The sequence below is a fragment of the Chiloscyllium plagiosum genome, unplaced genomic scaffold (assembly GCF_037043375.1).
Source record: "Chiloscyllium plagiosum isolate Xiang-an unplaced genomic scaffold, Cpla_swu_hap1 HiC_scaffold_37, whole genome shotgun sequence".
Classification (NCBI taxonomy): domain Eukaryota; kingdom Metazoa; phylum Chordata; class Chondrichthyes; order Orectolobiformes; family Hemiscylliidae; genus Chiloscyllium; species Chiloscyllium plagiosum.
In genome coordinates, this window is record NW_028270175.1 from 66,295,464 (window position 1) to 66,316,782 (window position 21,319).

At 44.2% G+C, this 21,319-nt stretch overlaps 2 long non-coding RNA genes across 2 annotated transcripts in view; one reads left to right on the plus strand and one right to left on the minus strand.

Annotated features, from left to right (window-relative positions):
* Positions 1–21,319, plus strand: part of LOC148139834 (uncharacterized) — a 972,613-nt gene that overhangs the window by 814,958 nt on the left and 136,336 nt on the right. The window lies entirely within an intron of this gene.
* On the minus strand, positions 5,336–19,561 carry LOC148139835 (uncharacterized). Its single transcript, XR_015753385.1, has 3 exons — positions 19,501–19,561; positions 12,500–12,666; positions 5,336–5,367 (listed from the first exon to the last, which is right to left on the minus strand). It is a non-coding gene; the product is annotated as an uncharacterized LOC148139835 (long non-coding RNA).

A 21,319-nucleotide genomic window follows, 5' to 3' on the forward strand; every position in this document is an offset into this window, starting at 1 on the left:
GAACTGGAGACTCCATGTTTATTGGGAATAGACATGAAAGTGATGTTTAGTTACAATCACATCAACAATACACATTCTGAATGGTGCAGCAGGCTCAAGGGGCTGAATGGCCAGCTGCTGCTCCTAACCATGTGTTGTTCTCTCAAGCACTCTGTAATGTTACAGATGTAAAGAAAGATCCCATTCAGACAGTCAGCATCGTTATAATGAGACAGGAGGAGACCATTATGCCCTCTAAGGATTTGCACATGAATAGATTGAAGTCATTCAGCTCACTAAGTACATTACACAGTGTAGGATGAGGCCATCCAACCTTTCTAGCTTGCTACCCAACAACAGGGGAAACCCAGTTAACTATCAGGGAATGGTCAGGTTGTAAAGTTGTAACTGTGTAGAGTTTCTTGGGATCAGTGTGAGATTATCAAGTATTTAGAATCTATGCCAATGACATGGATGAGAGGACTGATTGGCTTGGACCTCAGTTAGCCCATTCACCAAGAGATTCATTTAACTGGACATGGAGACTCTGCAATGGAATACAGACAGGGGAGGTTAGTGATCAAAACCTTGGCAGAAAACAGTATAATGTAGGTTAAGAGAAGTCAGTGTTGTGTTGAACAGAGAAAATAACAGTAACATACTTAAATGGGGAGAAAATTGCAGAACTCATTGGTACAGAAGGATTAGTGCATTCCAGTACATAAACCACATAAACCTAGTCATCAGATTCAGCCAATAATTGGAAAAGGGTATCGAATCTTGCTGTTTTATGTAAAGTCTATTGGGTATAATCATTAGGATGTATTACTGCATTTGAACATAACAATGCTGAGACTACATCTAATGTATTGTGTCTAGTAATGAACTCCTAAACTGAAAGAAAAACACATAATGGTTTTAAAAGCTTTTCACTGATGTTTCACTTTATGCTTTGCTAGATGAAGGCCTGATGGAATCATAGTGTCATACAGCACGGAAACAGACCCTTCAGTCCAGCTTATCTGCACCAACCAGATATTTCAATCTGATGTAGTAATCTTTGCCAGCATTAGACCCATAATCCTCTAAATGGTTCTTATTCACATACCCATCCATTGCCTCTTAAATGCTGTAATTGTGCCAACCTCCATCACTTGCGTTGCCATCTTATTCCGTACACACACTACCCTCTGTGTAAAAAAGTTACCCCTTCAGGTATCTTTTTAATCTTGCCCCCTCACCTTAAATCTATGCCCGCTGGTTTGGACTCCTCCGACCTTGGAAAATAATCATATTCATGCCCCTCAAGGCCTGTACAAGGTCAGGGCACTTCAGGCCTGAGAATACGAGATGTTCACATTGAACCATAAAAGGCCCTGAGGAGAGTGTACTGGGCATAGCTAAAGAATGAGAGAAAAAAACTAAGGATTTAATTTAATAAAACAATATATTCATTTTAGCACAGTACTTTGAAGACATGCATTCATTGTACAATAATTATGAAACCACATATAAAATGCTTTCAAATGATAAATTACAAATCACTCCTAAATGGAGCAGGTAACAGGGATGAGGTATGCAATCAGCGGAATGTTTAACCAGTCATTACATGGTTCAATTTGGTGTTCAGGTAACATTATTATATGTTTCAGCTCAGAGAGGAAGAAAATGTAACTTGTCTGAACAGCCACAGCCATTGATCCATCACTTTACTTGTTCATCTCGACAATAACATATAGAACATAGAACATGGAACAATAAAGCGCATAACAGGCCCTTCGGCCCTCAATGTTGTTCCGACTTGTGAACTATTGTCAGCTCGTCCCCCTACACTATCCCAAAATCACCCATGTGCTTATCTAAGGATTTAAATTTCCCTAATGTGGCTGAGCTGACTACATTAGCAGGTAGGGCATTCCATGCCCTTACCACTCTCTGCGTAAAGAACCTTCATCTGACATCTGTCTTAAATCTATCACCCCTAAAAGTGTAATTATGCCCCCTCGTACAAGCTGACATCTTCATCCTAGGAAAAAGACTTTCACTGTCTACTCTATCTAATCCTCTGATCATATTATATGCCTCTATCAAACCCCCTCTCAGCCTATCCACAGAAGACCTTCCCTCCAGACCAGGCAACATCCTGATAAATCTCCTCTGCACCTTTTCCAATGATTCCACATCCTTCCTGTAATATGGGGACCAGAACTGTACACAGTATTCCAAATGTGGTTGCTCCAGCGTTTTGTATAGTTGCAACATGACATTGCGGCTCCCAAACTTAATCGCTCGACAAATGAAACCTAACACGCCGTATGCCTTTTTAACAGAGAGTAGAAAATCTATCAGGCATCATTCCCACTGATGGAGGGTTCCTTTTAAGGATTTATTGGAATCTCCCCACTGCCAGCAGAGAAGGGAATTCAGCCAAGTCCAAATATTCCAGGAAGAAACCCTATTGCCATCAGCATCTGTGAGGCAGAATAACAATTAAGACCACTTCAATTTTCCTTTTGCCATGAAATTAACTATTATCTGGACAAAAGTCTTCCAAACTAATATTCTGCAGAGTTTGCGTTTTTTCTTCTGTTTACTTTCTGACGTATGTGTGTGTTTCAGATTTATAGGAAAATAAAGAATGATACACATATCGTCAATGTCCAAACTATATGCCATTTATCTCTCCATCGTTTTTTGAGTAACTTTGCTTTTGTTTTAGATTAATTATTTTTACAAATTTAAGAAACATGTCTGACATGTTCCTAACACTGTACCTAACACAGTCTGAGACTGATATCATTTGCCATATCACACACTTGGTTACACTGATAATTTGTCATGACCTATGGAAGAGTGGGGCTAGAAAAAGATACAATGACTCTCTAACCTCAGTAGGAACAGGGATAAAGACAAATTCTCTCAGGACCGTTTGAGTTAGAATTCTCTTCCCCACAGGTCTGTGGTACCTGTGTGTTTTCATTTATTCAAAATTGTGTTCGATGGGCAATTTAGCATGGTCAATCCACTGAAAGTCTTTAGACTGTTGGAGGAATCTGGCGCACCTGGAGGAAACACTTGCAGACAGGGGAGAATGTGAAAACTCAATACAAATAGTCTTGAGTATGGAAGCAAAACAGGCCCCTGTTACTGTGAGACAGTCGTGCTAATCAATGATACACCATGCAACTCCCACCCTGCTCCCCCCAATGAATCACTGTGCTAGGGAATACTGGGGAAAATGCAAATCTGTAATATAAACAGAAAACAGTGGCAAAACACTGCAGATGAGCCAGTATCTGGAGAGAGAAACAGAGTTAGAATATTAAGCCTGATATTACCCTATTTGGGAAAAACTCATATTCGACTCAATAAGTTAAATCTGTTTCTCTCTGCTCAGAACCTGTTAAGGTTTTACAACACTTTCAACTTACTTAGTCTTTTGGACTGTGGATATTCATCTGATCTGAAAGGGAACAGTGAAGCTGCCATTTCTGTTGGCTCTCGAGTATTTGGTTATGGCTTCTGAATGGAAAAATTAAAAATATGAGAATGACTACCATTACACATAATGAAAATGTTGAACTCCATGGCACTGACATCACACAATCAATCATCTGTAAGTAACTAACTGAATTAACGATTCCAATTGTTATCAATGTCTTGTCATGCTCCTGATGTCAGTGGCATCATATTCATACAGCAAGATCTTACTTTTCCGAAACTTTAGATAAGAGTGTGCAAACATAAAATTGCCTGTTTTTTTTTCTTTAACAGGACATATTCATCCAGGGTTTTGGAAGGCATTAGCAAGGGCAGAGTTTATCTGTCGTCACCAGTAGCTCTGGAAAAGTCACCAGAGAGCTGCCTACTTGAATCTCTTCAATACAAGTAATGCAAATCCACACAGAGCTGTTGTAGGGACATTCTAAGATTTTTAACAAATACTTGTGAAGGAAGAGCAAATTAGTTCCTCGTCAATATGAAATGCAACTTGGAAGATAACTTGCAGAGACTGCTTTTCCCATTGTTCCCATTACCACAGCAGAATGTTCTCTAATTTCCATTTATCACAGTTTTGCTCAAGGTCCTTGATTCCACCCTCAGTCAAGTCCTGCTTCGATTGAAAGGGAAGTCACTCTGATCTCACCTCAAATTACATGGGCAGATCACTTGAAAGAATAAAGAGCAAAAGACACAAACACTGTTTGTGAGAACAAGGTCCTCACAATATTCAAAAGAAAATTGCTACCTGGCCTTCCGATTCTGACAGAAGGTGTTTGTCCTGTTGGTGATGAGGCTGTTTTGTTAAACATTGTGACAGACGGACAGGAAGAAGCTCCAGTCTGTACCAACAGTGAACAAAACTATCCTGTTCACGGTGCATCAAACAGTGGCAAACATCTTATTGTCTGTTTTTATTGACATTGATCATTACAAGCTCATTATTCACTGATGACCAGTAGTAGCACATATATCAGCAGATTCCAGCAACTAGTGTGAGAGCAAAAAGAGAAATGGTGGGTCAGGGGAAGTGGTGTGACATACAGTGCAAGAAGTGTAAAGGGGAATGGTCAGTGGAAGGGTATGTAGTATCAGAATGGGCAATGCAAGGAAATTAGAAGGGTAAGGAACGAGTAGGAAGGAAGGATGATGTGTGCCAGAAGGCGCATCAGTAGCAGGAAAAGCATATAGTTGGAAAAGTGAGATTGATGGACAATCAAACATCACTGTTCAGGAAAATTGGGATCTGGTTTCGTTTGAAAATTAAGAAAAGATTTCTCATACTTTTTTTATTAACACTTGATTCTTGTTCATATTATACATTCACTCTGCATTTCTGTATCTCCATCAAATCAGACAACATTTTCTTTGTCCGCAATGCATTATTGCAACATGATGTCACTTTTTAAAACAATATTCAGAACGATGGGTCCTTGTTCTTATAATTTGCTTCCAATCCAACGTAGAAATGAGAATATGAATTGATCTTCTATAGTGTTTTTGATGTAGAAATTAATTTTATCTTTATCCTCATCCCTCCAGCTCTTTCAAACAAACTTAATCAACAAGCCTGTGTCCATCCGCAGATGAAAAGAAAAATCTTCAGCTCTGAATATTGCAGTAAATTTATTACAGAATAAGCTGCAGGCCCACATCAAATTGAACTGTCGCAGTGCACGGTGCCAAAACCTATTCCAAAATTAATTATATACAAGTCTTATGAATAATACATGTAGAGGGGTGGAGTGTATAAGCAGAATTCAGCTCCATGTCCAAAATATTATTTCTGACTTCCTCATAAAAAGGCCTCAACTGCATCACGCTGTAAATTCACCAAAATATGAAAAACATGAGACTGGAATTCCCAATTCTTCCTCTGCAACAGATCTGTAGAACAGGTAGAAAATCAAGGTTTATATTTGATATTCATAAATAGAACATAGAACATAGAACATTACAGCGCAGTACAGGCCCTTCGGCCCTCGATGTTGCGCTACTCTGTCATACTAATCTGAAGCCCATCCCATCTACACTATTCCATGTACGTCCATATGCCTGTCCAATGACGGATTAAATACACTTAAAATGGCGAATCTATCACGGTTACAGGCAAAACATTCCATACCCTTACTACTCTCTGAGTAAAGAAACTACCTCTGACATTTGTCTTATACCTATCTCCCCTTACTTTAAAGTTGTGTCCCCTCATGTTTGCCGTTCCCATCCTTGGACAAAGGCTCTCCCTGTCCACCCTATCTTACCCTCTGATTATCTTGTATGTCTCTATTAAGTCACCTCTCAACCTTCTTCTCTCGAACGAGAACAGCCTCAAGGCCCTCAGCCTTTTCTCGTAAGACATTCTTTCCATACCAGACAACATCCTAGTAAATCTCCTCTGCACCCTTTCCAAAGCTTCTACATCCTTCTTATAATGTGCTGACCACAATTGTTCACAATACTCCAAGTATGGGCGTACCAGAGCTTTGTACAGCTGCAGCATAACCTCCTGGTTCCGGAGCTCAATCCCTCTATTAATAAAGGCCAAAACACTGTATGCCTTCTTAACAACCCTGTCAATCTGGGTGGCAATTTTCAGGGATCTGGCGACATGGACATCCAGATCTCCCTGCTCATCTGCACTCCCAAGAATCTTACCATTAGCCCAGTACTTTGCATTCTGATTACTCCGTCCAAAGCGTATCACCTCACACTTGTCCACATTAAACTCCATTTGCCACCTCTCAGCCCAGCTCTGCATCCTAACTCTCTGCAAACTTCATCACTATCCACAAACCCACCGACCTTAGTGTCGTCCACAAATTTACGAATGCACCTTTCTAAGCCCTCATCCAGGTCATTTATAAAAATGACGAACAGCAGTGGACTCAACACTGACCCTTACGGTACGCCACTAGTAACTGGACACCAAGATGAACATGTTCCATCAATGACAACCCTCTGTTTTCTTTCAGCAAGCCAATTACTGATCCAAACTGCTATGTCTCCCATAATCCCATTCCTCTGCATTTTGTATAATAGCCTACTGTGGGAACGCTTATCGAACGCCTTGCTGAAATCCATTTCCACCATATCAATCAGTTTACTCTCATCTACTTGTTTGGTCGCTTTGTCAAAAAGTCAGTAAGATTCGTTAGCCATGACCTACCCTTCACAAAACTGTACTGACTGTCCCTGACCAGTTTATTCTTTTCTGGATGGTTATAAATCCTATCTCTTATAACTTTTTCTCACACTTTACCAACAACTGAAGTGAGACTCACTGGTCTGTAATTACCAGGGTTGTCTCAAATACCCTTTTTGAACAAGGGAACCACATTTGCTATCTTCCAGTCCTCAGGCACTATTCCTGTCGATAATGATGATTTCTAGATCAATGCCACAGGCTCGGCAATCTCTTCCCTTGCTGCCCAGAGGATCCTAGGATAGACCAATCCGGCCCAGCGGACGTGTCTATTTTCACACTCTGCAGTATTTCTAATACCTCTTCCTTGCGAACCTCAATCTCTTCTAGTCTAGATGCAAGTATCTCTGTATCTTCCTCGCCAACATTTTCATTTTCTATAGTGAACACTGTCGAAAAATATTTATTTAGTGCTTCCCCTATCTTCTTTGACTCCACACATAACTTCCCACTATTATCCTTGATTGGCCCTAATTTAACTCTCGTCATTCTTTTATTCCTGACATACCTATGGAAAGCTTTAGGGTTAACCCTGATCCTATCCGCCAACAATTCTCATGTCTCCTCCTGGCTTTTCTGAGCTCTCTTTTTAGGTCTTTCCTGATTTCCTTGTAACCCTCAAGCGCCCTGAGTTTTCACATTTTGTTCTAACATAAGCCTTCTTCTTCTTCTTGACCAGGGATTCCACTTCCTTATAAAACCACAGCTCACGCGTTCTATATCTTGCCCCCTGCCTGACAGGTACATACTTATCTAGGACACACAGGAGCTTTTCCTTGAATGAGGTCCACATTTTTAATGTGCTCATCCCCAGCAGTTTCCTTCCCCATTCTATGCTTCCTAAATCTTTCCTAATTGCATCGTAATTTCCCTTCCCCCAGCTGTAACTCTTGCTCGGTGGACTACACCTATCCTTTCCATCACTAAAGTAAACCTGACAGAATTGTGATCGCTGACTGCAAAGTGCTCACCTACTTCCAAATCTAACACCTGGCCAGGCTCATTACCCAGTACTAAATCTAACGTGGCTTCGCCCCCTTGTAGGCCTGTCTACATACTGTGTCAGGAAGCCCTCCTGCACACACTGGACAAAAACTGACCCATCTATAGTTCTCGTAGAGTAGTAATCCCAGTCAATATTTGGATAGTTGAAGTCCCCCATGACAACTACCCTGTCTCTCTCACTCCTATCGAGAATCATCTTTGCTATCCTTTCCTCTACATCTCTGGGACTATTTGGAGGCCTATGGAAAACTCCCAGCATGGTGACTTCTCCTTTCCTGTTTCTCACTTCAGCCCATACTACCTCAGTTAATGAGTCCCCAAACATCCTTTCTACAACTGTAATATTGTCCCTGATCAACAATGCCACACCTCCCCCTCTTTTACCATCTTCTCTGATCTTACGGAAACATCTGAATCCCGGAACCTGCAACAACCATTCCTGTCCCTGCTCTATCCATGTCTCCGTAATGGCCACAACATCGAAGTCCCAGGTACCAACCCACGCTGCAGTTCACCCACTTTATTTCGGATGCTCCTCGCGTTGAAGTACACACACTTCAAATCAGGTTCTCGCGGCCAGTGTCAGATACTTGATTTTGGAACTCCCTACTTTCATTCTCTTCTGTACCTGTCCTACACTTTTGGTTCCCATCCCCCTGCTGTATTAATTTAAGTCCACCTTAATAGCTTTAGTGAATTTCCCACTCAGGATATTTGTACCCCTCTGGTTGAGATGAAAACCATCCTGCTTGTAGAGGTCCCACCTACCCCAGAAAGAACTCTAATTATCCAAAAACCCGAAACCCTCCCTCCTGCACTATCCCTGTAGCCACGTGTTCAACTCCTTTCTCTCCCTATTCTTCACCTCACTAGCATGTGGCACGGGCAGCAAACCAAAGAAAACAACTCTGTTTGTCCTAGCTCTAAGTTTCCATCCTAGCTCCCTGAATTTCTGCCTCAAGTCCCCATCCTATGTCGTTAATGCCAATGTGGACTACGACTCAGGGCTGCTCTCCCTCTCCCCGAAGTAACCGAAAAACATGATCAGAGACATCACGAACCCTGGCACCCGGGAGGCAACATACCAACCGTGAGTCTCTCTCGCCCCCACAGAACATCCTATCAGTTCCCCTAACTATCGAGTCCCCAATGAGTACTGCTCTGCTCCTCTTCCTCCTTCCCTTCTGAGCAGCAGGTGCCCCATTGCTTTCCCCTGGTAAGTCATTCTCCCCCCCACCAAACAGTATCCAAAACGGTATACTTATGTTGAGGGCAATGGCCACAGGGGATCCCTGCACTGCCTGCAAGTTCCCTTTCTGTCCCCTAACTGTCACCCATCTGTCTTTTTCTTTTATCTGGGGAGTGACTACCTCTCTGTAAGTCCTGCCAATAACTCCCTCAGGCTCCTGAATGATCGGAAGTTCATCCAACACCAGCTCCAGTTCTCTAACGCAGTTTTCGCGTTGGGTGCACTTCCCACAGATGTAATCAGCAGGGACACTAGTGGTGACCCTTACTTCCCACATTCTGCAAGAGGAACATTCCACTGCCCTAAACTCCATTGCCACTATTGTAACTCCCAAAGTGACTACTTGAAAAAAGGATTCGGAAATAAACTAGTTACCGAGTAGTGTCTCTGGTAACGCAACCATGCAAATATAAATTGTTCTACTTACCCTTCCCAGAAGTCCCTGGCTCGCTTCTCCTTCGCTGGCCTGAAGGTAACAAGTTTAAATGTACTTACTGGCCATCCCAACCATCACCTTGCACCAACATCACCTCCTCCCGGCTCCCCCCTCTCGCTGCTCCGAAATGTTGATGATATTGATGTGGGAGATGGGGAGGTGGGGTGGGGGGGGGGTGTTGGAGAATGATAAACAATGTTGTGGATGACACAACGACAGGCTGTGTGGGTCATGGTGAGGAGGAACGTGTTAGGTTACAAGAGGGTACAAACTGATTGTTCAGATGGCCAGATCAATGACCGATAAAAATTAGCACTGAAAAATATGAGATGCTGCACTTTGGAAGAAGTAACAAGACAAGAGAGAACTCAAACCAAGAAGATAGGCTAGTCTTGCTTTTGGAGCAGAGAAGGGTGAGGGGTGAACCTGACAGAGGTGTATAAGAGCATGAGAGGTATGGGCAGAGTGAACAGACAGCAGCTGTTCCCCTTAGTCAAAGGGTCTAAAACAAGGGACACATGTTTGAAGCGAGAGAGAAGATATTGAGAGAGGATTTGGGGAATCCGTTTTGAACCCAGAGAACGATTTGTGTCTAGAATGCATTGCCTGGGAGGGTGGTTCAGGAAGGTAACCTCACAAACTATATAAAACACTAGCATCAGCACTGGATGGTGCAGATTCGATTAGCCTTGTCTTTATACATGATTCCATGTGGTGGCAGCCAAGAAAGCTCTGATACATTCTGAAACACCAACCAATGGTACTTGTTGGTTTGTTCTGGCGAACTGTGCTCAGTAAGTGGCGAGTTTACAAATCAACATCATCCCATGGAATATCAGCACTTACTCAACCTAGGACAGCTCAGCCATCTGTTAATATATCCAGGATAAATCACGTGCTCAGTGCAAGCATCGTCCCTCCAAAGTAATAACATAATTCCAACTGTTTGACACCATTATTTTAAGGACACCAACAACATAGACACAGACTTCCCTTCATTACTATAGAGATTTGTATCTGTAAGGTTGCTATTTCTCAGAAAAATAATAAACTCCATCCTATATGTTCGCTTTGACAATGAGTCAGTTTTCCTGTTTGCCTGCGAGCTGTTCACCACAGCATGACAGCTTGTGTGACACTCCATCCACCACCAGTAATGTTTACTCCCAGCTAACCCAGCACATGAGATGCGCTGCTGGCACTCCCTCCCACCAGCCACTTGGACAGACCAACATAAACTGGACTGGAACTCTCAAGGTCAATTAATGCTGGTCGAGCTCCATTAAAATTCCAAATGAATTGAAACGACAATTGGATTTTCTAGAATTATTGAAAAATGCAGAGTCTGATTTTTATTCATCTGATGAGTTTGACACTGTCTTTATCGTTGTGTTATCTATGTCCATGAAACCATTTTGTACATAAAAGAACAAAAAATGGTCAGGTCACAAATAGAGTCATAGAGATGTACAGCATGGAAACAGACCCTTCGGTCCAACCCGTCCATGTCGGCCAGATATCCCAACCAATCTAGTCCCACCTGCCAGCACTCAGCCCATATCCCTCAAAACCCTTCCTATCGTATACACATCCTAATGCTTCTTAAATGATGCAATTGTACCAGCCTCCACCACATCCCCTGGCAGCTCATTCTATACCCGTACCACCCCCTGCGTGAAAAAGTTGCCCCTGACGTCTCTTTTATATCTTTCCCCTCTCACCCTAAACGTATGCCCTCTAGCTCTGGACTCCACGACCGCAGGGAAAAAGACTTTGTCTATTTATCCTATCCATGCCCCTCATAATTTTATAAGCCTCTACAAGGTCACCCCTCAGCCTCTGACGCTCCAGGGAAAACAGCCCCAGCCTGTTCAGCCTTTCCCTGTAGCTCAGATCCTCCAACCTTGGCAACATCCTTATAAATCGTTTCTGAACCCTTTCAAGTTTCACAACGTCTTTCCGATAGGAAGGCGACCAGAATTACATGCAATATTCCAACAGTGGCCTAACCAATGTCCTGTACAGCCGCAACATGACCTCGCAACTCCTGTACTCAATACTCTGACCAATAAAGGAAAGCATACCAAATGCCTTCTTCACTATCCTATCGACCTGCGACTCCACTTTCAAGGAGCTATGAACCTGCACTCCAAGGTTTCTTTGTTCAGCAACACTCCCTAGGACCTTACCATTAAGTGTATAGGAAGACAATGCAGCATTTAAGCAAAATCGGCCAGGGCATAGTAGGCTATAGGTCTTCAGGTAACTAGCAATAATGAACATTGGTGTTTTCTGGCTGCCGTAGATGTATTGGCCTGAAGGGCTTGTTTATATGCTGTATGACTATCACTTTAATTGTTGTCTCACTATTTCCATAGATTGTGAGCATCAAGTGGTGAGGAATGCAATCTCCAACGTCACACAGCACACCAACCTGAAGCGATATCATTCTGCCTTCTCTATCAACTGGATCAGAATCCCTTTTCTTTCTTTGTAACATACCTGTTAGTGTTCCTGCACTACAAGAATCCCTGGGGTTTATCACCATATTCTGAATAGAAATTACACATCGGCAACAGAATGCTGGCCTTGCTAATGAAACTCACCTCACAACAAGAACTGAAAGGAATGAGCAAAATTAAAGTTATCCATTCGACCCAATGTGATTTCTAAAGCAGATTCAAGGCAGGCTTTCACTTTGCCCTATGCTCCTGACATTTCTCCAATAACATGAAACTTCCCTGAGTGATTTTGAGTGTTGTTTAAAAGTCACATATGGAAACCTGCGCCCAATAATCTGAAAGAAAATGTCTCTGTGTTCATGAGAATCATCTCATAATTTTTTTCAGTACCTAAAGTCATCAGAAATGCAGAGACTAACATCAGGGGTAAGTCACCAATACAGCTCAGTCATGTGATAAGATCGTGGATTATCTGATTGTGATATCAATCACACATCCCTCCTATGCCTTTACAATGTTAGTGCTTCATTGTTAGTCAAGAATCTGCCTGCTTCTGCCTTAGGAATATTCAATGTTTTATCCTCCATTACTATCTGGGAAAGAGTTCACAAATACACGACACTTTGAAGGATTAAAACATGCAACATCTTCTTAAGTGAGATAACCTTCAGTTTCATAGTCCATTCATTCCTGGTAATCTCTCACACAAGCTGAAATATGGTTTCAGAATTCAACATGGAAAGACGACTTGGAATATCCTGGTGTCACCATGATCACATGTTGTTCACCTAAACTCCAGCAGATCCACAGTCAGTCAGTTCAAGATTTCCACCTGAAATAAACGTCCAACACAGGAGTCAGTTGAGTGAATCTTCTCTGGACTGACCTGTGTGTCAGTGTGACCATTATTCTCGCGATGTAGTCTCGCCACTACTCTGTAGAAAATCTTCCCTAATTCTAAATGTATTCTATTTCAGAAAATGTCTACATTTATCTTACCTCCCTCAAATCTTTATGCACATATAAAGTTTTTTCTTGTAACCCAGGTGCCCGGTTCTTCTGCGCCTCAAGCCAAATCTGTCCGTTGAAATAATATACTGCCTTTCGATACAACCTGCCAACATCGTTGAGCGCACAGAAAATACATCCTACAATGCTACATACAACAATATTTTCTGTTCAGTTGACGCACCTTAATCTAATTATAAACTCAAGTTTCACAGAGATAGGAAAGCAGGGCTGGAGATATTAAAGAGATAGAAAAGCAAGGCTGGAGATGTTACAGAGACAGGAAAGCAAGGCAGGAGATGTTACAGAGAGAGCAAAGCAAGGCTGGAGATGTTACAGAGACAGGAAAGCAAGGCAGGAGATGTTACAGAGAGGAAAGCAAGGCTGGAGACTTTACAGAGAGGGAGGAAAGCAAGGCTGGAGATGTTATAGAGAGAGAGTAAAGCAAGGCTGGAGTTATTACAGATAGTGAGGACAGCAAGGCTGTAGATGTTACAGATAGAGAGGAAAGCAAGGCTGGAGATGTCAGAGAGAGAGAAAAGCAAGCCTGGAGATGTTACAGAGAGAGAGAAAAGCAAGGCAGGAGATATTACAGAGAGAAAGGAAAGCAAGGCTGGAGATGTTACAGATAGAGAGGAAAGCAAGGCTGGAGATGTTACAGAGATAGGAGAGCAAGGCTGAAGATGTTACAGAGACAGGAAAGGAAGGCTGGAGATGTTACAGAGAGACAGAAAAGCAAGGCTGGAGATGTCAGAGAGAGAAAGAAAAGCAAGGCTGGAGATGTCAGAGAGAGAAAGAAAAGCAAGGCTGGAGATGTTAGAGAGAGAGAGGAAAGCAAGGCTGGAGATGTGACAGAGACAGGAGAGCACAGCTGGAGATGTCACAGATAGACAGGAAAGCAAGGCTGGAGATGTGACAGAGACAGGAGAGCACAGCTGGAGATGTCACAGACAGAGAGGAAAGCAAGGCTGGGGATGTTTCAAAGAGAGAAAAGCAAATATGGAGATGTTACAGAGATAGAAAAGCAAGGCTGGAGATGTTACAGAGAGACAGAAAAGCAAGGCTGGAGATGTTACAGAGATAGGAAAGCAAGGCTGGAGATGTTACAGAGAGAGGAAAGCAAGGCTGGAGATGTTACAGTGAGACAGAAAAGCAAGGCCGGAGATGACACATAGAGAGGAAAACAAGGCTGAAGATATTACAGAGATGGGAAAACAAGGCTGAAGATGTTACAGAGAGAGAGAAAAGCAAGGCTGGAGATGTTTCACAGAGATAGGAAAGCAAGGCTGGAGATATTAAAGAGAGAGAAAAGCAAGGCTTGAGATGTTACAGAGATAGGAAAGCAAGGCTGGAGATATTAAAGAGAGAGAAAAGCAAGGCTGGAGATGTTAGAGAGATGCGAAGGCAAGGCTGGAGATGTTACAGAGAGAGAAAAGCAAGGCTAGAGATGTTACAGAGATAGGAAAGTAAGGCTGGGGATGTTAGAGAGAGAGAAGCACAAGGCTGGAGATGTTACACAGAGAGAGGAAAGCAAGGCTGGAGATGTTGCACAGAGAGAGGAAAGCAAGGCTGGAGATGTTACAGAGAGAAAGGAAAGCAATGCTGGAGATGTTACAGAGAGGGGACAGCAAGACTGGAGATGTTACAGAGAGAGGAGAGCACAGCTGGAGATGAATAGGAAGGGTTTCGAGGGATATGGGCCAAATGCTGGTAAATGGAACTAGATTAATTTATGATTTGGAGATGCCGGTGTTCGACTGGGGTGTACAAACTTAAAAATCACACAACACCAGGTTATAGTCCAACAGGTTTAATTGGAAGCACACTAGCTTTTGGAGCGACGCTCCTTTAATCACCTGATGAAGGAGCGTCGCTCTGAAAGCTAGTGTGCTTCCAATTAAACCTGTTGGACTAAAGCACTCCGCTTCTTCCTTTCCCGCCGTACCACCCAGTACCCTTCCACCGACACCCTCCTTCGACTCACTGAACTGGTCCTCACCCTGAACAACTTTTCTTTCCAATCCTCCCACTTTCTCCAAACAAAAGGAGTAGCCATGGGCACCCGCATGGGCCCCAGCTATGCCTGCCTCTTCGTAGGGTATGTGGAACAATCCATCTTCCGCAACTACACTGGCCCCACCCCCCATCTTTTCCTCCGCTACATTGATGACTGTATCGGCGCTACCTCGTGCTCCCACGAGGAGGTTGAACAGTTCATCCACTACACTAACACCTTCCACCCCGACCTCAAATTCACCTGGACAGTCTCGGACTCCTCCCTCCCCTTCCTAGACCTTTCTGTTTCTATCTCAGACGACCGAATCAACACGGACATCTACTACAAACCGACCGACTCCCACAGCTACCTGGACTACACCTCCTCCCACTCCGCCCACTGTAAAAACGCCATCCCATTCTCCCAATTCCTTCGTCTCCGCCGCATCTGCTCCCAGGAGGACCAGTTCAAAATACGCACAACACAGACGGCCTCCTTCTTCAAGGACCGCAATTTCCCCCCCGACGTGATCGACGATGCCCTCTACCACATCTCCTCCACTTCCCGCTCCTCCGCCCTTGAGCCCCGCCCCTCCAACCGCCACCAGGACAGAACCCCACTGGTCCTCACCTACCACCCCACCAATCTCCATGTACAGCGCATCATCCGCCGTCACTTCCGCCACCTCCAAACGGACCCCACCACCAAGGATATATTTCCCTCCCCTCCTCTATCAGCTTTCCGTAGAGACCACTCCCTCCGCGACTCCCTTGTCAGATCCATACCCCCCACCAACCCAACCTCCACTCCCGGCACCTTCCCTTGCAACCGCAGGAGGTGCAACACTTGCGCCCACACCTCCCCCCTCACTTCTCTCCAAGGCCCCAAAGGAAACTTCCATATCCGCCACAGATTCACCTGCACCTCCACCCACATTATCTACTGCATCCGCTGCAGCCGGTGTGGCCTCCTCTATATTGGCGAGACAGGCCGCCTACTTGCGGAGCGATTCAGAGAGCACCTCTGGGCCACCCGGACGAACCAACCCAATCACCCTGTAGCACAGCATTTCAACTCCCCCTCCCACTCCACCGAGGATATGCAGGTCATTGGACTCATCCACCGCCAAACCACAACAACGCGACGGTCGGAGGAGGAGCGTCTTATCTTCCGACTGGGAACCCTCCAACCACAGGGGATGAACTTGGACTTCACCAGTTTCTTCATCCCCCCTCCCCCCACCTTGTCTCAGCCGAATCCCTCCAGCCCGGCACCGCCTTCCTGACCTGCAGTCTTCTTCTTGACCTCTCCGCCTCCACCCTACTCCGACCTATCACCTTCACCTTGACCTCTTTCCACCTATCACATTTCCAACGCCCCTCCTCAAGTCCCTCCTCCCTACCTTTTATCTTCTCCTGCTGAACACTCTCTGCTCATTCCTGAAGAAGGGCATGTGCCCGAAACGTCGAATTTCCTGTTCCCTAGATGCTGCCTGACCTGCTGTGCTGTTCCAGCAATAAAGTTTCAGCTTTGATCTCCAGCGTCTGCAGACCTCACTTTCTCCTCGATGTCACAGAGACAGAAAAGCAAGGCTGGAGATGTTTCAGAGAGTGAAAAGCAAATATGGAGATGTTACAGAGATAGAAAAGCAAGGCAGGAGATATTACACAGAGAGTGGAAAGCAAGGCTGGAGATGTTACAGAGATAGGAGAGCACAGCTGGAGATGTCACAGACAGAGAAGAAAGCAAGGCTGAAGATGTTTCAGAGAGAGAAAAGCAAATATGGAGATGTTACAGAGATAGAAAAGCAAGGCAGGAGATGTTACAGAGAGAGAGAAGAGCAAGGCTGGAGATGTTACAGAGATAGGAAAGCAAGGCTGGAGATGTTACAGTGAGACAGAAAAGCATGGCCGGATATGACACAGAGAGAGGAAAACAAGGCTGAATATATTACAGAGGTGGAAAAACAAGGCTGAAGATGTTACAGAGAGAGACAAAAGCAAGGCTAGAGATGTTTCACAGAGATAGGAAAGCAAGGCTGGAGATATTAAAGAGAGAGAAAAGCAAGGCTGGAGATGTTACAGAGATAGAAAAGCAAGGTTGGAGGTGTTACACAGAGATAGGAAAGCAAGGCTGGAGATATTAAAGAGAGAGAAAAGCAAGGCTAGAGATGTTACAGAGATAGGAAAGCAAGGCTGGAGATGTTGGAGAGAGAGAAGAGCAAGGCTAGAGATGTTACACAGAGAGAGGAAAGCAAGGCTGGAGATGTTACAGAGAGAAAGGAAAGCAAGGCTGGAGATGTTACAGAGATAGGAGAGCAAGGCTGGAGATGTTACAGAGATAGGAGAGCAAGGCTGGAGATGTTACAGAGAAAGGAGTGCACAGCTGGAGATGTCACAGAGATAGAAAAGCAAGGCTGGAGATGTTACAGAGAGAGGAAAGCAAGGCTGGAGATGTGACAGGGAGAAAGGAAAGCAAGGCTGGAGATGTTTCAGAGAGAGAAAAGCAAGGCTGGAGATGTGACATGGAGAAAGGAAAGCAAGGCTGGAGATGTTACAGATCGAGAGAAAAGCAAGGCTAGCGATTTGACAGAGATAGGAAAACAAGGCTGGAGATGTTACAGAGATAATGTGACCTGTGCATGCTAGAATAGGTTAGCGAGATATTTTTAAATTCATTTACAGAATATGGGGAATGATGAAGCAGCTGAAGATTAGAGAGATAGGGACAGGTGTAGGGGCTGGCTGAATTTACAGCGATAGATGGGACTCGAGTAAGAGATAAAGATTGTTGTGATACGGAGGGTTACTGAGTTACAAATGAATGTTGCAACTGGAGCAGATGACAGGGAAAGAAACAGAAATACACGGAGATAGTTTAAAAACGGAATTATGCAATGTCTTTATGGAGAAAATATCGTAGAAATCTATGGAATAGACAAGGCACTTGGAGGAACTGAAGGAGTGAGACCTTGGACTGTCAAATCACAAGAGTCATAGAGTGGGTGTCATACAGCACAGAAGAGGCCCTTCGATTGATCGTGACAAAAAATTAAAAGCCCTGCAGACCCTGGAAATCCTTCCTTCCTAACATCTGGGGGCTAGTGCCAAATGTGGGAGAGGCGTCCTACAGACTCCTCAAGAAACAATGTGTCATAACGAAACCTCTTTGTGTCAGATCCAACACTGACACGGAAACCTGCTGACTCCCTTCCCTCAGCTGATGGATCAGTGTCCCTCTGATGGAAGCCGTGAGAGAGTGACAAAGCTGGAGAAGGTATACTGCGTGGGCCATTTCAAAACCAACACCCAGTGGGGCTCAGCAGCAGCATTGCTCATCGAGATGGTCGGGTCCAAACGGACATAGCTGCAAGACGGACTGCACTGAGTGGGAAGGGAACGAGTGAGAGGGAGAAACAGTCTTGACCTTATCTTCACCAACCTACCGGCTGCAGGCACATTGATCGATGACCGTATTGGGAAAGGTGACTACCACACACAGTGTTTCTATAGACAAAGTCCCGATTTTACATTGTGAATTTTGAGAGTGTGAGAGTGTGAGAGTGTGAGAGAGTGATTGAGTGAGTAAGTAATTGAGTAAGTGAGTGAGTGAGTGATAGAGAGAGAGTGAGTGAGTGAGAGAGAGAGTGAGTGAGACAGTGAGAGTCAGAGTGAAAGAGTCAGAGTGAGAGAGTGAGAGAATGTGAGAGTGTGAGTGAGTGAGTGTGATTGTGTTTGTGATTGTGAGAGTGAGTGTGAGAGTGAGAATGACAGTGACAGTGAGTGTGAGAGTGAGAGTGAGAGTGAGAATGACAGTGACAGTGTGTGTGAGAGTGAGAGTGAGAGTGAGAGTGTGAGTGTGTGTGAGAGTGTGTGAGAGTGTGTATACACATGAGCACACATGTGAGAGATACTATCAACATGTTCAACGGAACAAACTTCAAAGAAATCTAGAACTCAGCACTGGCGTGTGTGTGGTGATTCGGGACATTACCAACAGCAGCAGAATTGTACTCCTGCACAATGTTCACTGTAACTGCCTGGCCTGTGCTCCACAATACCCTGACCATCAGGCCAGGGGGTAAACCCTTGTTCAATGAAGAACACAGGATGACCGGTCAAGAGCAGCACTAGATACACCTACCAAACAGGACCACTTACTCACCAAATGGCATAAAAATGATCTAACTAACAAATCAGACCTAACTTCTGCAATCCTGTCACATGCAATCAGTGTGAATTGCGTGGTCAATTAAACAACTCACTGGAAGAGTAGGATACACAAATATCACCTTCCTCAACTATGGAACGGCCCAGCACAACAATGGAAAAGCTAAGGATGAAACATTCACAACAATGTTGAGACCGAAGTGTCGATGGGATGATCTATTATAGTCTTCTCCAGATGGGAGTCATCAGCTAATTTGATTCACTGTGTGCTAAATCGAAACGGCTGGAGGGATGGGATAATGCAAAGGATATGGGCTCTGATAACATTCCATTCAAATTGTTCCAGCAGGGATATTGTACTGGGACCTACCTGACAATGTGGAAAACTATCCGCGCGGATCCTGTACTCACACAGACAAAACATCAGACAATCAATGACTGCCCCATTGCTCTAATCCCTATCATTAATAAAGTGATGGAAGGTGTCACTCACAGTGGGATCAAGCAGCACTTCCTCAGCACCAACCTGCTCATGAAGCTCAGTTTGGGCTCTCATACCTTGTGCTCATTGAAGCCTTGGTTTAACTATGTACAACAAGAAAACACACTGCTGAATTCTAGAGATGAGGCGACAAGGACTGCACTTAACATCATCATAACCGCATTTGATCAAGTGTCGTATCCAGGATTGACGGCAAAACTGGAGCAAATAGGAATCGTCTGCACTGGCTGAAGTGATACCTGGTACAAAGGAAGGTGGCTGGGGTCGGTGGGAGCAGCCATCTCAGCTCCAGTTCTCCAGGGGAGGGGTTTCTGGGTAAGCCTGTAGATCAGAAATGGAAGAGTAAGCCACCATACTCCTACAGAATAATAGGGATGCTCTCTTGTTAGACAGAGACGACTGGTGGCAATTTAACTGGACAGTCATGATGCCTCAAGTAAGGGAGAGATTGAGTAGGACAGTCCGTTAGTCACCCCAGTCAGTGCAGGAATTGAACCCATATTGTTGGCATTAATAACTAACCGTCCAACCGATTGAGCTAACCAAGTCCCCACTCAGCTTCTTGGGATAAATATTGTAACATTAATCCGTTCAGATATGTTGTCAGAAGCCTCTGGAGCAGGTCGAACTCGAAGCCAGCTTCCTCGCTCAGAGAGAGGGGCAGCATCTGTGAGCTCTCAGACTGCTCTCTGCCCTAAGCCTAATCATAAATGACCATCCCTAAGCTCTACAATCACAAGTGGAGATGCTTGCTAATGATTGGACAATGTTCAACACTATTTGTGATTTACTCAGGTACTGAAGCAATCCTTATCCAAATGCAACAAGGACCTGGAAATATGCGGGTTTGTGCTTAATATTGACAAGTACCATTTCCATTACACATGTGCCAGACAACGATTACCTCTAACAATAGAAAATTGAACCATATTCTCTCACGTTCAATGCCACCACCATCACTGAACTCCCACCTAGCAATATCCCGGGGATTACCGTTAACCAGAACTGGACTGACCATATAATTTCATTACCCATTCCTGTGAAGGGCTAATGCTAAAACGTCAAGGTGCTGCCTGACCTGTTGTGCTTGTCCAGTGTTACACTTTGATGCATATAAATTAATCGGCTACAATAATATGCCAGGGGCTAGGAATCCTGCAGAAATAACTTACCTCATAATTTCCAAAAGCCTGTCACCCATCCAGAAGACACACACTGAATGTGTGTGTGATGAAATACCCACTGTTTGCCTGTGTTAGTGCAGCTTCACCCCTCATCCACTGACACTCAGTCGCAGCAATACCTGCCATCGACACGGTGCTCTGCAGAAATTTATCAAGGCTCCTTACAATGTACCTTTGAAGCCCGACCATCAACAAGGACAAAGGAAACAGATACATGGGACCCCCACCATGTTCACGTTCCGATCCCAGCTGTCCACCATCCTGATTTAGGAAGTATATTGCTGTTCCTTCAGTGCCACTGTTTCAAAGACCCTCGCTAATGCACATCTACATCACATGAACTGCAACGGGTCAATGTGAAAGCCCAACACCATCTTCTCAAGGGCCACGCAAAACAGGCAAGAAATACCGTCCCAATCATATTCCATGAAGAAATTAAAATGAAAAATATTGTCCAAACATTCCAAATGCTGGACCCTGACTATTGGACTTTGTGAGCTCAGGCTGGTTGTGTCTAGGCAGTATCTTGCTTGTTCTGAACAGCTGAAGGGATATGTTGTTTGAAATAATCTGTCAGTCTTTCAGACCCATGGCCTACATACCGAGCATCACACATACACTGACAT